At 39.0% G+C, this 17,257-nt stretch overlaps 1 protein-coding gene across 2 annotated transcripts in view; it reads left to right on the top strand.

Moving 5' to 3' along the window:
- Positions 1–5,736: 5,736 nt before the first annotated feature.
- Positions 5,737–17,257, top strand: part of adgrl2a (adhesion G protein-coupled receptor L2a) — a 207,298-nt gene continuing 195,777 nt past the window's right edge. For both annotated transcript variants that reach the window (XM_030432608.1, XM_030432604.1), the window contains exon 1: positions 5,737–5,819. The gene's annotated coding sequence lies outside the window, so the exon portion shown is untranslated. The remainder of the gene's footprint in view (positions 5,820–17,257) is intronic.

Here is a 17,257-nt window from a genome sequence, read left to right as displayed (position 1 = left end):
AACAAACACTGGTATTATGCGGCTGATAACAATATCAAAAACTCTACGTTTGATAACGAAACACAAGCAAATATTTACAAACAAAATGCATTGTTTAGAACACCATAAATTTGAAAACTTTTAGAGTCAAAATATAAACGTATCAGTCCTCTTTGGTGGACACATTTTCCAAACTAACTCTAACATAGGCTCAAACATTTCAGATCTGCAATTTCTTGTTACCCCTTCCTTACCTGCTACACATACTGTACACTGATACATCTGCACAGAGTTAATATAGGGCCTGCCAAATAACTGTTTTGGCTTTACGCCAAATGATGATTGCATCAAATGAAAAATCATTCTGCAATTTTGGATTGGCAAATATGTCTGTTGAATAGATAATGATGCAACATATACCAGGGTCTGCAACAAATAACTAATCCACAGAAAAGGAATTGGAAACTATTTTGGGTTGTAATAATTAATCGATTTTTTGTCAACAGCTTAATTAATTGCCAACTGTATTGATGTTTTACCATTTTGAGCTTTAATTCAAGTAAAGAAACGTATTTTTCTGGTTTCTTTACTCCTCTCGGACATTAAAACAAAACATTTTGGGACACCATCTTGGCCTTTCAGAAAATAACAATCTAAAAAATATAATTTATAATCTTTCATAATTATTTGACATCTTATCGACCAAACGAGTAATTGACGAAAAGCGAACATAATCGACAGATTAGTTGCCTTGTAATTGGAGTTACAAGGTTTCCACCAGAATGCAGTGGCAGTGTAATCTCGGCCACTTTCTTTATTCACTGCCTTAGCATATCCAAACTGAAGCGCTCATACATAATGCTGGGCTTAATTCTCCACCCTCTGCAGATGCTGTCTAAATCTGAAGAAAAGAAAACCGTAAAAAAATAGAGATGTTTTACACACTGTCATCTGCATATCATGATACTGACTGAAACTGAACCAACGTTCTCCTGAGGTAATGCATGTGTTCATTACTGCAATCTGCAACGTAAAAAGGTGATTATAATGCAAGCTTGTACACAGAGTATACACACACATATGGGTTATTCATGCAGGTTATGTATTAATTAGTACCATGCCTCTCTGGTGTGTTTCATTAGGGGCTGGGTGTTTGAAGTGTTTCTTTACCAGCAGAGGATGCTCATGGCATTACAGCCAACTCTAAAGAAGAAGAGCCTCTCTTCCTTTTTCCCTGGAAGTTCAACCACCAGGGAGGCTCTGCTAATAAGTTCCCTGGGCTAAACCCAACCTGTTTTCAGCCTAATTCCCTGAAATGTAGAGAGAACTGAAGATGCATTTGCTCTCATGGATTTACAAAATAAACTGCTACATAGCTTTGGACTTAAAAAATGGAATATTTGTATTATGAAATATAAAAGATGTGTGGGGTAAAACTGAGTTTGAATGTTTTTTTTTCGTGACTTTCAGTGTCTGTGTTCACTTCCCTCACCACTTGACAGCGGTGAATAAGGATTAAATATTTTGCCTCGGTCAGGGCTGGGCCATTAATGGTCAAATATTTTCACAGCTTAAATCTGAAATGGAAATGAGAGGCAATTATAACAGTTTTTAATATTACCATTATTCCATGGTGACCCTTCATTTCACACAGCTTGGGCACTTTGGTTAAAGCAGGCTTGTTGAAAGTCGCGCAGGCTTTTGTTTTTCTTTCTGTCTGAAAGACGGACCTTTCTTTGCTTTGACCTCTCGTCGGAGTGCTTTTGTGTGCTCCCTTTACTATGTTAGTTTTCCCCCGCTTTTCAGCTGTGTCAGGGTGTCTGACTGTCCAGGAACAGTCACCCAATCTGCCCTGCTGACACAGAAGAGAGCTTTTACAGGCTTCTGTGATTTCTTGGGGGGAATCACAATCTGAAGTGTCCTCTACGGCCACTGAAAAGCAGCAGACAGCTGTCATTAATGTGATTCCTTGCTGCTGAGAGTATAAAAAATAAATGTAACCACAGATTTCATTCGGATGTAATAATAATGGTATTATATGCCAAGGATCAAGTCCTCTCTATATTCCCTCTTGGTACTATTTTCAACAAAATTATAAAAAAAAAATATATATATAATAAAATACAATTAGAAGCAAAAGAATGCGTTCAAAATTACACTTCAACATCCGGACTCGATAAAAATGATATCAGGGTAAAACAGCAACTAGGCAATGAATGGATTCATTGACTGAAGTCCATATTAAGGAGCAAAAGCCTCGTTCACTATTTTCTTAAAGACCAAACAACTAAGTGATTAATCAAGAAAAATAATGGGCATGTTAATCAGTGGTGAGGAAGGTCTCAAATCACCATCTACATTTCTTATTCTAATTCTGGATCTTAGTTTCTGAAACACTCAACATGTTTATCTCTCCACTGGCATTTCCAAGCCTTTGTCCATTTTGAGCTCTCCCTTTGTTCTCTTTTTCCTCCTCAGTGCGTGTGTGTGAGAGTGATACTTGTTGACACATATTTGGACAGGGCAGAGGCTCTTCTATCAGTGGAAGGTGTCCACATGCTTGTGAAGCTATCACCCCCAACAGATCAAAGACAGTTGGCACATTATTTATGCATTGCTGAAAGCTGAGGTATTCAGCTGAAGTCGGGCAGCAACGCATAGCTGGCCCTTATTCTGAAGTAATGACTTCCTCCTGATTGAGTGCTCCCAGTCAAATTCAAGCTCTGCTTTGTGTCCTTTCTGCTTTGTTCTGTGTAAAAGGCCACTCTATGAGACACGAGACCCTGAGAAAAAGTATCCAAAAACAAGAAAATAAATAAATAACAGAGAATTATTTTCAAAGAGTAGCATCATTAAATTTCAAGCAGCCTGTCAGACAGAAATCCCAGAATTGAGCAAAGTTTACACCACATTCCCCCGACCAAATTATAATGGCGGAGTGGCCTTTTGAGATATATATTTCAGCCAAAATGTCAAACACACTTAAAGAAATAACTGATCTTGTCCTAAGACTCTATTCAAATGGAATAGTGACACACATTCACATTCCCAACTTTTGTTACATCCCCCATGATCTGAAAAACATTGTTTCTTTTTCTTGAGGCAACACAGTGATGAGCCTGAGGCTACTCTTTTGCTACTCGCGGGCCTAAGGCGAAAGCCTTGGTCCGCACAGCTCAGTTCTCAATTTCAAATGGGTACAATGGCCGAGATAGCTCAACACACTTAAGACTTAAGAACACACAAGCAAATTGAGAATAAACATTTTGCTCTATTTTACAACTTGTTCGCAACATCGGGAAATAAAAACACAAATGTGCTGCAAATACACACAGCGCTACCAAACACGTGAACATGCTGCAGATACAAACAACACAAATAAAAACAAGAAAAGCTCTCCAAACACACCAAAACACAACAGACGTGATCCCAGAGGACACTAAAAAGGGTTGCACACAGCGTGGACATGTGAAGTTGGGTCTAGGAGGTTGTGTTTTCACCCTCGTCCATTTGTTTGTTGGTTGGTCGATCTGTCAGCAGGATTAAACAACAAACTAGCCAAAAGATTTCCATGAAACTTGGATGGAGGATGGGTCTCAGCCCAGAACAGACCGTGTTAACTTCTGGTGCAGATCCAGATAGACGAAAGGATCCAGGATTTTTTTTCATTTTCTTTAATGTTTCGTTATTTTTGTAGGCAGTAATGCATGGACGTTGATTTAAAAAAATCTGGCTTATTTAATTGGCTCATATCTGTGAGTGAATACAAACATTTTTTGGGATCCAAAAACAAATCTGGATCTAGCTACAGTAGCTGTTCTAGCGGATTTGGTGTGCTTGAATTAAGGTGGACTGCTGGGCCTTGGTTGACACATGTCTACTGCATGACGACTTCTGGTGCTGTACCGTCTGTGCATGTGTAGTCTGAACTGCTGCATTCATTTACCACGTGGGATCATGCAGATCTAAATTGAAAATGAATGTAAATTTCAAGGAATTTGAAAACAAAATATTGGAAAACATCAACAGACGTTCAAAGATAGACGGTGTAATGAACGCTGGAGTGACCCATTGCACATTGCACCAAATGGTATTTTGTTACATTGCGCATGGTTTCCTGCATAAATCCACTGATTTAGATTGTTTGTCCTTAAGTGTGGGAGTTTAGACATTTATCTTGTGATACTCTATCATGAGACAGTTAAGATCTTTGACATGCTCAGGTTGTACAGCGGCACCTTGTGGCCGCAGTCTTCAAAGCAGCTTCATTTGTAATTAAAAAATCTGTAAGATAATTGCTGCATGATGAGGTAAGAGAGTGTAACAGCCAACCCTGGAGGTCCCTCCTAAATGTTGCCTGTCAACTTTTGATGAATCACTTTCATTTGTGTGACACAGAGTTCTTCATCACCAACACAATCCCAGCATTGCTCATCCTCACCTTCATCAGTGTTGGTGGTCGTGGTGCCATTGTTGGGCTACGTGACTGTTAAAAAAATCTCCTCCCAACTTGAAAGCTGAATACTGTTTGATCTGTAACTTTTTGAGCACAATAACGTCATGACTTGCAGTGGCAACAGTAAGCATGTTGAAGCCATGTCACTAGCATCTTCTGCGAACAACGTGTATTTTCAGAGCATTATTGTATTGTGACTCATTATTATTATTTGTCATATCATTTTTGGTAAATCTGTTGATACTTTTTAAATTATTCTATTTCTTTGCTCCATAAAAAGCCAGCAAATGATCAAGTTGATCAGGGTTTTTCCCAAAGCATCCTCAAATATCTTCGTCCAATACCGAAAGATATTCTCTTTACTGTCATTGTGGGGTAAATATTCAAATTTTAGGATAATAAGTGTGACTTTTGTTTCAATTGATTATGAAACAGTTGACAAATAATTCAACCACTGACAGCTAATCAATTGTGTGCGTGTATTTGCATCTTGTATTCTAAATACTTTGCACGTGTGTAACTGTTTGAATATTAAATATATCTATGCATTGAAAATAGTTTTATACAAATTGTCTTTTTTACTTGCAGTGTGTTGACCTCTCGGGGGTGGCGTAGATGTATGTATCTTTCAGTGTTACTTATAAGCTCCTTAAGTTATTGCTAATGCTTGTGTCAGATTAGACTTATGTACTGCAGGAATTAGCCTGTAAGTGCCTTTTGCTTGCTGTTTTGTTTATCTCAGCAGTTTGAACTGATAATGAAGCAGCATTAAAGGATCTCTGCCACTTAAAACAAATGTTTCCGACAACCAATAAAAGCAGATTTAAGCAACTTGCTCACAAAGGACTATTTTCACTCAAAGGTCATCCAGGATAAGTGGGCAGAAGGAGGTACACCTCGTCACTTTTTGAAGGACTAAGTGTTCTGCACTGAAATAGACCACTGGGAGACTCAAATGACTCAAAAGGCTATATCAGCGAGCACTTGTGGTCGACGTTATTTATTTATTAATTTGAGGCCTGTCTACTGACACATCTGAGTGGTCTAATTGCTGCGAATTGACACCGGTTACTGTCCATAATGGGAGCTTGGGAGTCTTTCCTAACCGCGGTTCATTCAGCCGCCCCTCGCTGCAACTTAACTGCCCTTAAAATGTCTGATTGCAACACGGGAGCTGTGGGGCGAGACAGGATTATCAGTCTTTGTTGTGTGACTGTGTCTATTATCCTGACCTCTATTCACAGTGGGCCCTTAGGAGTGTCGCTTCCAGCCACACAGCAAACTACCCCATCCCCGACAAACAACAAGTGAACCAGAGAACTCCCCCTGTCCCAATGCACCAGACACTTACAGCTCCAACACTGGGCAAAGCACTCCACTGCAGGTAAGGCTATCAAATCCCTATTGATTTAATAAAGATAAATTGGATGCACTTCCTTTCAATGTTATTGCAGCGAACGCGACTGATTGTTTGTTGTTGACTGGTGATATTGTCACGAAGCTGGATGACTACTGATTGTTTAGGAAGTTCATTGTTAGCGAGACTTTAATAGGTAGATAAAACGCGGCCAGGACGTCTGGGCTGCTCGTGCTGTGCTGTGTTGTTAAATGTGACAACTTGAACCGTGTGAGCTCTGTGGCTGAGTGTGCGTATGTACGTGCGTGCGTGCACCCGATTTTGTTAGAGGGAAGGGCACCTTGACATCTGGATATTTTTTAGCAAGTAGAGGCAAGTATGCTTATCATCAATTCAGTATTTTCCTCATATTTATTTGTGTTATTGTATATTATCTAGTCAGGGCACTGTGAGATTAGTTGGATTGTATTTCTTTTGTTTTAGAACTTTATCACGGCATTTTGTTGTGACGTTGGCTAAAATTAAAAAGATAATCACCCCTAGAAATTGAGTGGTACTTTCTTTTTTTAATTTGTGCGAAACTGGATAATACACTGCGTTTGGACACATGAGTTAATACAAAAATGACCAAATTATTTAATTGTTATCAGAATTCATTATGGATAATGCTCTGGTGACCAACACGGTTTCATATTCATAGCAAGAGATGATCATGTTGATTGAGTTGGAGGGGAAATGCATCTATGAAAAACCTGCATGAGGAAAGTAAACTTGTCATCTCTATTTTTTTTATAATTTCATAAATAAGTACTAATTGTGGTCACCTTTTGTGGGCAGCACTTAATAAAGTTACTATTCTGGATGAAGATTAGGTTGCAGAAAAGAATGTTCCAGAGCTCTTTTCTCTTTATGCTACTGACATGCGGAAAGAATAGTACAACAATGCCAGATGACAGAAACGAGGATCCTCAGTACTGCTCCCAAAGGTCTGTGGATTGAGGTCTGGCACGATGCAGCACAGGCGTAGTAGGCTTTCAGAATCCAGTTCCATAAATACATACCCATTAAAGCACAGCTGATTAATTCACCATGTTTATTTTCATGGCGGATGTCATATACCCTATATATAAGCTCTCTGTAATCATACAGATGTCAAGGCGCCAAAAGTTTTGAGGGGCTTTTGTGGGGATATCTTCTGTATTAAATTTGACCTAAAACCCAAATACGCACATGATGAATGAAGAATGAAGAGAGACAATGCTTTTTTTCCCCCCTTCTTTCCTTTTAGCATTCGCACAGTCGATTGAAATGTCTGTGCTGTCAAGACTGCTTAAAAAGAGGAAAGGGCATTGAAGATAAAATCATCATTCATTAAGCCTTTTTAAAAAAAAAAAAAACCCAAATATGGTGGTGCGTTGGTTTCCCAGAGCCTCTTCTCTCAGAAATAAACAGCACCAGCATATTCGTCTCCGTCTGTCTTGAGAACTTTCAACCGCAGCTAGTGTGAATTCAATTTATTTCCGTGTGCCCTGATTCACCGCAAATTGCTTAATGGTTTGAAACTCACTCCTGACAGCACCATTAGAGACTTGTACAGAGATAATTTTCAGGGAGGGCCATTAGAGATGTTTTGTTCTTTATGCAATTTTTGGTTGCTGGAGACTATAGAAATGGGGTCATCCTGTGAATGTGCTCCATCAGACAAAAGTGAGTGAAGAAAAGTAGGAGCAAGTTTAGAAACAGAATGCTAATTACAGAAAACTGTGGCTTTTGGAAATACAAAGCATAAAATCGGACATTTCTGGGTAAAAGACAAATAAAAAGACCAAATAGGGACATCTTGTGTAATTAGACAGTTTTAGACAATTGTTGGGAACAAAGCGGCACTGATTTGGCTTCCTGTGGTTACAGGAAATAACTCTTTAAACTCACTTGGTAGATTGTTATTACTGAAGCTATCTCAAAGTTGTCTCACTGTCAGACAGAGACTGCACGGTCTCACTTAGCCGCCCTCAGCCCACTACATCAGATGGGGATGATTGCAGTCCTGAAATCAATGAAACCACAAACCTCCCTGATAATATTCCCTCTCGGGGTGAAGCGGCAGATACAGTTGGGTCACTATTTATCCGTCCACCGAAGTTCTACTGGAGACCATTTGTCCCCTCCTTTTGTGAACTTTACTGCACGGTTTGATCATTATAACCGCGTAATTACAGAAACTATTAAACACCGTCTAAACAGCACGGACATCATGTTAATGAAAAAGAAGCATTTTATGAAATAATAAATGTTTTATTGATGGAATCATTGATAATCCATTAACAGGGAGCTAGCAGGTTTGGATGTCTGTACTTTTTGCTCTTTAGTGTCGAGAGGAAGCGCTCAGGAACCCTTGGACATGATGACACTTTTGTTCTTTGGATTTGTGAGATCATGCCCCCTGGAGGAACATCCGCGGATCTCTAAGTGGACCAATTTGACAATATAGAAGTCTCTCAAGCCCTCCGATCAATCATTGCTTTCCACTGCATTATTCCCCAAACAATAAAAAGACAATATCAGATTAATATATAGTCTGTTCTTGGCTGGGATTTATCCTTGTGGGGCGGGCAACGTCTTCTTGTCTGAAGCCACCGAGTAGTAAGAAGGATTTGGTTGACGGAGCACAGCGGGCCCAGAGATGTCTCTGCATTTGAGGTCACTGGTGGATAGCAAAGTTATCTAAAGCCCCAGTTTGTGTCAACCCCCCCCCCCCCCCCCCCCCCAACCCCTCACTGCATTACAGAGTGAGTGTCAGAGATTAGTGGTGCATCCATCCTCCGTGACCTCTAGGAGCTAAAGAGATACTGCTTTGCCATTTTGTGACGTGTCAAACAATGCATGGCCAAGACTGCCATTTCAATGCCATGCTAGGCCACTGGATGGCCCTTTTGTTGAATTCTTTAGAATGGTGGCCTTGCATATAATTTCAGCCACCAGTATGTATGCACCATCAAGGGCACCATCCCCCCATCCCCCGAACTGGCTTTTTGGAAACGAAGAGGCTGTTCTGCAGAGGCATTGCGCCTTACTGGCACACTAGGAGCAGAAGTGCACGGGAATATTTACATGAATTTGTAGTTGTCTGAGCCCTTGGGGAAGATTAAAGGACACTATCTCTAACACTTAAAGTCCTTTCAGATAGTACGACAGGAATATTTTGCTGTGATCGAACAATTTCGAAACCATTTATAGCTTTCTTTTATGAATAATACGCCCTGACATTTATACGGGAATTTAAACTAAGACTAATTGGCTAACACTAGTCTAAATAAAATAATAATTGCCTATTTAAGCCTGATTTGCTCCTCCCCAATCGGACAGGAAATCTTGGCTGGATTCCTAGTCCGTACGAAAGTTTGGCGCTGATTATCTGGTAATGTGAGAGGTTTCCAGATCCAGTCTTAAACCTTCCGACTAAACACCCTAGCTCTTGAGGCTAACATAAGCTAGCATGCTAGCGCTGAAAGATACACCTGTACAACTGACAGTTAAGAGTTTCACCTTCAGTTCTTGCTGAAAAATAGACAACCCATGTCGACCACCGCTCCAGACGTGTCTCTTCCGTTTTTTTGTTTTTTCTCACCGCAATGTATGATCAGCACCACAAGTTGTTGCACCATGTCGGTCTCCATTTTGTTTACATCGGCTGACCCACGACACCACTTGAGGTGGATATCCTGTCATGTGTGATGTGCCGTTAAATTTCAAGTCATGTAGTTTGTGCATGTTTGAGATTGAATATAATGACGTATATGTGAGATTCTGTTTATGGGATTTATGCAACCCTATTTTAAAACTCCTGGCCAGTGTTTTATACTGCCGTTATGAACATATGTTAAATGCAACCATGTTTTTTTATGAAGAAACATTTTATGTCAAAGTCAAATTGTACTAAGATGAGATATGTGTGCATTAATATAATAATAATAATAACGATCTTAACTGAGTAGTAATTCTGGTGCTGACTAGTGAGTGTGGCGATGTTTAATCTACTAGAAGACTGATCACACACATCTCTACTTTCTGCAAATAATTTTTTTTTGTGTCACAACTATTTCCTTTAAAGATCTAATTTCACCCCACAGCATTCATGTCATTTTTACTCAGTCACATACCAAAACTTGCATAAAGAAACCACTTAATTGCTCCTGTCTCTTACTATTTGCAATCACTATTACTTATCTGAAACAGTTTACCCTTACCTAAATGTCAATTGTACTTGTACAGAACCGGGCTATGGTGCAAAAATTATTAATTTGGGTCTTGCTTTATTTCGTATAATTGGTTATTTGATAAAAGTCCACAGTCCTAGATAATTAATTGAGGGACCTTCACGCATGCTTAATCAACTGTTATTGGATATTCAGACTAATTCAGATTCCAGCATCTCTCGCATTTTGACTGACAAGCCAGTGGTGGAAATAGACTAAACTAATAGAAGTGGTGTCAAAATGTCAAGCGGAGCATCTCTGAGAACATCAACAAAATGTCTGTATTGAATCTCTCTAAGGCCTCAGTATTCCCTGGCCCCGACCACAGAACTCAATACAACCAGAAAAACTGGCATAAAAAACTTCAGTCATATATCTGACATTCCCATTTCTGAGGCTGTCAGGCCTTTCTCCTGGTTTGGCATTGTGCTATGTATAAATCGTTCCCCTAAGGAAGTGCGAGGAGTTGCTCAACACACCACGGATTCCATCCACCGTGTAAGACGCGAGCCCGTCAGGCCGTACCAGAAGGCATATTTTATAATATCTCGTCAAAAGATCTGCTAGGATGTATCGAGGTGGGTATCGGCTTGGTTATAGCATTATCTCAGAATAATAAAGAGTCTATTCTGAACATCAACCATGTGATAGTGAAACCCTCGAAAGTGACACACTTTCGATGATAAACATGAAATCACTGTGACGAAAAATGTGGAGCAGTGAGATTCACCTATTTTCTGACTGCCACCCCTCCAAATATCTCCAGTGAAGTCATTTACTCTACTTTTAGTGAACGACTACAAAAGTACAGATTGACACTGTCACGTTATTCTTGTTCATATCATATATAATATGAATTGTGTGTAATATAGTATGATGTATTATTAATGCTTTGGCCGGTACATCTATGGCCCAAGGTAAAACTCATAAGCCCATCTCAGTAGGGACATGCAGAGTCTACTGAAGGGGGCAAGCGCTTCAATAAAGAGCAGGAAATCCGGTCACCTTGAGCGTTTTTGGGTGCTTTCCACAATTTAAACGACAGTGTACATTTGTACAACTGGATTCATTTTTTTCCTCTGTATGCATCTGATTAGCTGTTCTTTCTCTTTATCTGGATGCAGATCTGAATAATGAAATCCAGGATTCTGTTCCAAAATGTCCCTATCTCTTTTGGCAAATAACAAAAAGAAAATAAATGTTACCTCAGTTCAACTCATGCAATGAGTTGCAACTACCGTCAGTAAGTGTTCCACTGTATTTAGCTGTCGTTTTTTTCAACAGAGCAGTCTCTTTGCAAAAGGATCCATCACTTTTGTGAGTTCATTGATTGTGCAGCATCATAAGCTTCAAAGATGAATTCTTGACTTATGACTTTGGATGATGTTCAGTTCAGTTTCAGAGTTGAACTCGAGGTTATAAGGAGTTTTTCGTAAACAACTATTGTACACTCTACGCACTTAAAAATAATCATTTGGCAGGACGAAATGAATGTGGTCCTTGATGTTGCACTACACTGGAGAGCAAAGGTATTCAAATTCACCTGGCTAATAGTGCGAGACATGGCCCTTTGGGTCATCAATTACTATAAATTAATGATTTTAAAAACTGCAATTACACCATGGGTTGTGAATTATTTATTAAGCATGAGCACAGTTTAGAGGGACATTGTCCACTCTCTACCAATGTTTCCAAGCACAGTGGTTTTCTTAGAAGATCTTCATTTTCATTCTTTTCAGTTTGCAACACAAGCATTCAAGCACACTGAGGGAGTAAATACCACGTGAGATTTAATGGAAAGTTATGGAGAAAAATTTAAACTTAGATAGTCTTTGCTTATGTTAAATTATTCTGAGCTCTCCTGAAAGTGTTCAGTGTCAGTTTAAGTCTGTGTGCTTGGGTTGTTTGGTACTGAGTTTCTGCAGTATATTCACAGCAAAGGCCACTGTAAAGCTGTTCTGACTGACTCATACATATCGTCAGCTGACATTTAAGTTAAAACAATGTGTTGTTCGCATAGCGCTGTCGTGCTTTGTTTATCTGAACCTAAAGGACAGGCTGAAGTAGGCACTCAAGGTAGAGTGAAAAATAGAAGTTGCTTTTCATTATGCCCGAGCTCTTGACTGGCAAAAAGCTTGGTGTGTGATGGGTCATGTTTATTGTGGAGGTGTCAGCAGAGCCATACAGCCAGACTGGACCGGTGTAATAACCATATAATTTGAGTTGTCAGCCCCCTTCCATGTTGCAACACAGAGAAGAAGCTGTCCATCAAGTGCTGCAGCTTGCCTTTTTAAATGGCCCTTTTCAAGTGATACTAGCCGCTCGGGCACTTGCATTCCAGTTTCATGCATGGCACTTTCATTACATTACAATTTTAAGAGCACTTTGAGGGCTGTTTAAGTACTGTTTAAAAGGAAACTATTCGTATTACTCTTAACTGAGTGGAACAGGCGGTCAGGACCTGAGTCATACTACCAATGATATGGCCTTGCCTCAATAAGGGCTTTAACAATATGCCTGGCAGTCAGGAGTTAATGATGAGTGTTGGAAGGAATGACATTATCTGCTTAGTGTTCATCTCCACGAGCGCTGCCACATAATGTGCTACCTGGGCCCAAGGCAGAATCTGTGTTCATACCTAGATAGGACCCCAGCTGTGTGTTCCACAGAGATAGCAAACCACAAAAGTAGCCATGACCAAAACGCTGATAATGGAATCGGTGACATTTGATGTGTTAGTTTAATCCCCCCCCCCCCCCCCCCCTTTCTCAGACTTTCTCACTTTATTTATCAATTCATTTTGTGGATTTGCTGTTCTGTGGCTGAGAGGGGTTTGGATTTGTGGGCTGCAGGAAGACTTTCAGTTGATTGATATGTTATTCTTATAAAACATGTCTTGATTCAGTGTTTATAACTTTTCTGCCCTCAGTCCAAGGGATAGGAAGATATTTTTTACTGATGAGGAACTTCACACAGTAAAGACTCTGTGTCAAAATTTCATGAACAACTGGTTGAGGCTGCCATGTAACTTTTTTTGAAAACGAGGGAAAGACAACTGGAAGTGAGTTAGCTTAAAAAGCTTCAATTATTGTCTCTGGTCACATATTTATAAAGACATCTCTAAATGATTAATTCACACATTAAGATAAATACACACAAATTGTACATACACGAAGTGAAGCTTTTCGCTTTGTCTATGTTTATACTGTAAAAAATTGAATTATATATAATATATATATATATACCCTATTTCAAGTCGAAATCAAGATTCACGTCTATCAGGACATAATCTTTTGTCTCTTCTAAATTCTTTTGAGGTCATTGTAACTGATAAAAATAATAGAAATAATGTAATACTGCATGCCATGATATTGTTAAAAACCTTGATATTTCATGAGATTGTTATTGTACCATGACAATCTCCTCCATGTTGAAACCCTGTTGGCGTGCCAACCTCAAGGTTTTGAGAAACTCAGCACTAAACCAGTGAATGCAAGCTGAGACAGTAGCAACTTTGACTGGTTATCAGGTTTCTAGTCGCTTTCAACTGGTAAACACGTCATGTCAAAATGTCCCACTATCATCATCATCGGTAATTTTGTGCTTTTGGTTACAACTTATCAGCTAACGTCAAGATGTAAATTTGGGACATGTTTTTTTCTCTTAGTTTGAAACCAAATTAGCGTCCACAGAGTGATCGCTAATAAAACAACACAAAATACAAATTAAAAGACAAAAATGCAATTTGAGCCTAACATGAAAATTAGAAAAAAACTAAGGAAACATCTCTACCTATAGAACCACTTACAACAGAACCCATCATAGACACAGTGACAAAAACACATTTGTCTGCATTTGTCCTCAAAACCAGATGTGGACCAGCTGTACTTATATTAGCATAATTTTATCAATGGAAAACAACTCAATAAAAAAAAAAGAGAAAAAAAAGTAGCGCACCTACATTACAACCAAATCCTTCACTAATGAGAAAATCAGCCACGACGAGTAAACGCAAGATGCTGAATATGAAAAATCAATGAGTGAGCTGTATGTGGGAGCCCGGATATCATAGCCTGCTACTGTACATGCTGTATGGGCTTATTTGAGCCGCTGCGAGATTACTATGCTATTACTGTGCTTTCTTCCTTGAATCGACTTCAGAGCAGACTGTTTTCAGATGCCTCTCCAAGTTCTACCACATGCCATGATTAATTCAGCCGTAATATATGTTAATGTATGTTAATCTGTGTCAATGATATGCTAATGAATACCTTACTCCGACAATCCAACTTGTCCGTGGCGGCAACACACACCCGTTGAAGGAAGGGTCCATGTTGAAATTCTGAAGTCTGTAAGTCTGTAAAAAATATTATTTATACAGTAGGCCTGTGCTGCATTGTGAGTTTTTTGTGGCGAGACCTGTCTTTAATATTGCCCAGTATTTCTACAAAAATGATAAAAGGGACACACAGCAAGCCTATGGAAATACAACACCATTAAAATAATTTGCTGTCAGATACATGAAGTCTGTGTGTTGATCAGCAGAACAGAAGCGTGTTCTTTCATATGGCATGCTGATGTTGTGTCTGAGAGAAATATATATCTCTTTGGACTGCTGTAAAAATACACATAAATAGAGAGCACATTTACACAACACAGAACACACATTTAAAGTCTGAGCTGCCACAGTCTGAGTTGTTTTTGCAAATGCACAACATCCCCAAGCAATATGGTCTCTATATTAACAGTAGATGGCACCAAGTCATCGTGATGTAAAGGCTGAGATTGAGCTCAACTATTATTTTGAATCCAGTTCCACCATGACTGATTATTATGGTGGAAGAGAGGGGGAAAAAAGATATTTGGCCATCCAAAGGGGATGGAATCATTTTCCTGTGCTTTTTTTTGCATTTTCACTTTCCACATTTAAAAATGAAGACATAACCGTCCGGTGCAGTTAAGCTCACATGAAAAAATAGATAAATAAACAAATAAAATATCTGTAATCAGATCAGTCTGACACAGTTTGGGAGCGACCGTGCTGATATTGTTATTATGCAGGTTGATGTTTATTGGAAGTGAAAGCTCACGGTTTGTGTTGCTTCATTTGTTGAGTGCGAGATGCTCACTGGAAGGGTTGCAGAGGTGTTTACAACTGCACCAAAATACAATCACCGTGAAATATGTTGCGGCGCCAAGTGGAAGAAATGTCAGGGACAGAGTGAAGGCTTGTGTTTGCTGGAGATAACTCTCTTTGAACCTTGACCCGAAGGCTACCTGGCCGCAGTTAAGAGGCCTGAATGCCTTGATGTTATCTGGTCGACATTCTCCAGCTGTGAAGCGTGCTGTAGGAGAAGAAAAAACACAACAACAACAAGACACATTTCTTCAGCACATTTGTTATTTGTTGTCCTCTCACCTCAGAGTTCATGGTCAAGTTACCTTGTCTGCGCGAGGACACCTGCATCCATGTAAAAATGACTTTGGAATTAATAGTTTTCGGGCCAACGCTGGAGTGAATATTTTATGATTCTATTCCACTCTATTTGTCCTGGTTTGTGACAATCAAGCCATCGGAAAACAGCTATCAATTATTCACGTTTGCTCAACAAGCTCATCTAAATTTATCGGAGTGGTCAAAATGACGAGACGCCTGGTAATGCAGGGGAAAAAAGCTGTCGAACATTTTTGTTTTCATAATTAAGTTTTTGAGGACAATGTGAAAACATGGGAATTAATGAGGACAAGATACAAGATGTTTGATAAAGATATTGTTGGATCAGCGGGGCAATGAGCGAGGAGGAAATTATAAGAGAGGGTGTTCAAGGTGGTTGGACTCAGTGTCTGTTTAACTTTTCAGCATATACAGGACATCATACCATTAGATTTATAGTTTTCTTGCTCTTTTTAAAATCTGACTCTTAATTTTTTACATAACAGTTGTGATAGTTTCTGGCATTTTTTTGTTTTTAGCTTGTAAAATTGGTTGTTAATCGTTTACGATCTTCTACTAATAGCTTGTGCATTTAATTTTATCATATAATTTTCCATTATCACTGTAGGTTTCATTGAGAACCTGTATGATGTTTGACCTTGGGGGCGATATTAGGGGGCAAAAGAAAATGATATCTCCTTATCAGCAGGTGTAATAGATACAAATATATACAGATACACAAACATTTTTGCGATAAAGTCTCATATGTAGTTATTACACACAATAATGAAGGCAGGATATCTTATAAATAAAATGTGTTGTCCAAATCATCCTCAGCATTTTCTGCACATTATTTTCTATAAAAACTATGAAAAAAAGTTTTTCATATTTGCACATCTTGGTCCCCATACGCTGATATACGGTTTTGGTCAGATTCTATTGTCATTCGATAACAAAGCTCTTTTCAGAACTCTTTTTAATTTTCTGTATTAAAATTCATACGCTTTATTGTACCTGTGTGTGACGCAGTTTTCCTTTCCGTGTTTCATTTCCCTTCATCAACTGTTTTTTAAAGAAAATTTTTTTTTTATTGACAAACTATCAAGGATCAAGGAAACACTCAGCTCACATCCGTAACTCATAAACACACTATGGCCATTTGCTTAGTCAATGTTGTAAAAGATAATGACATGTTGAAAATAAATGAGCCCACTCATAATCATGCCTAATCTGCCATTGCAGCCCTTCTTGCGACAGACATTAATCACGCCTGAATCCAGCGGGATATTTTATTTGCAGTGCCTCAGGATAGGTAAGTGAGTGGAGACACTTCAGCCAGATTTGAGTTGCACTGACTATAATGCAATGACCACTAATTGCTAATTATGAAATTCTCTAATGGGCAGAAGCACAGTGGGTTCATCCCATTATTGTTTATTCCTCATTATGTGGCGCTTTGTGCTAATGATTCTATTTTATTCACAGCGCATACACCGACGACTTTACCTTCTGTCGCGTGCATTATATATATATACATATATATATACACTGAGCTGGATGTAGTCGTTGCACATACAGTAGGTCAAAACTGCACGAAAAAAACAAATCTTTTAAAGGACTGCTTTTCAACGGCGCCATTTCATAGTCTTAATTGAATTTAAACGATTGTTTGCTTAGAGGGCCATAAAGTCCCTCAACAGAATGTCTCTCGAATGGAGCCATAACATCAAGTGAAGTCTTTAAAACAGTCAAGGCGACATAACAACAAATCTCTG

This window comes from Sparus aurata, chromosome 11 (assembly GCF_900880675.1).
Source record: "Sparus aurata chromosome 11, fSpaAur1.1, whole genome shotgun sequence".
NCBI lineage: Eukaryota > Metazoa > Chordata > Actinopteri > Spariformes > Sparidae > Sparus > Sparus aurata.
The sequence above is the reverse complement of the archived record's forward strand: the minus strand, read 5'-3'. Positions and strand labels throughout refer to the sequence as shown.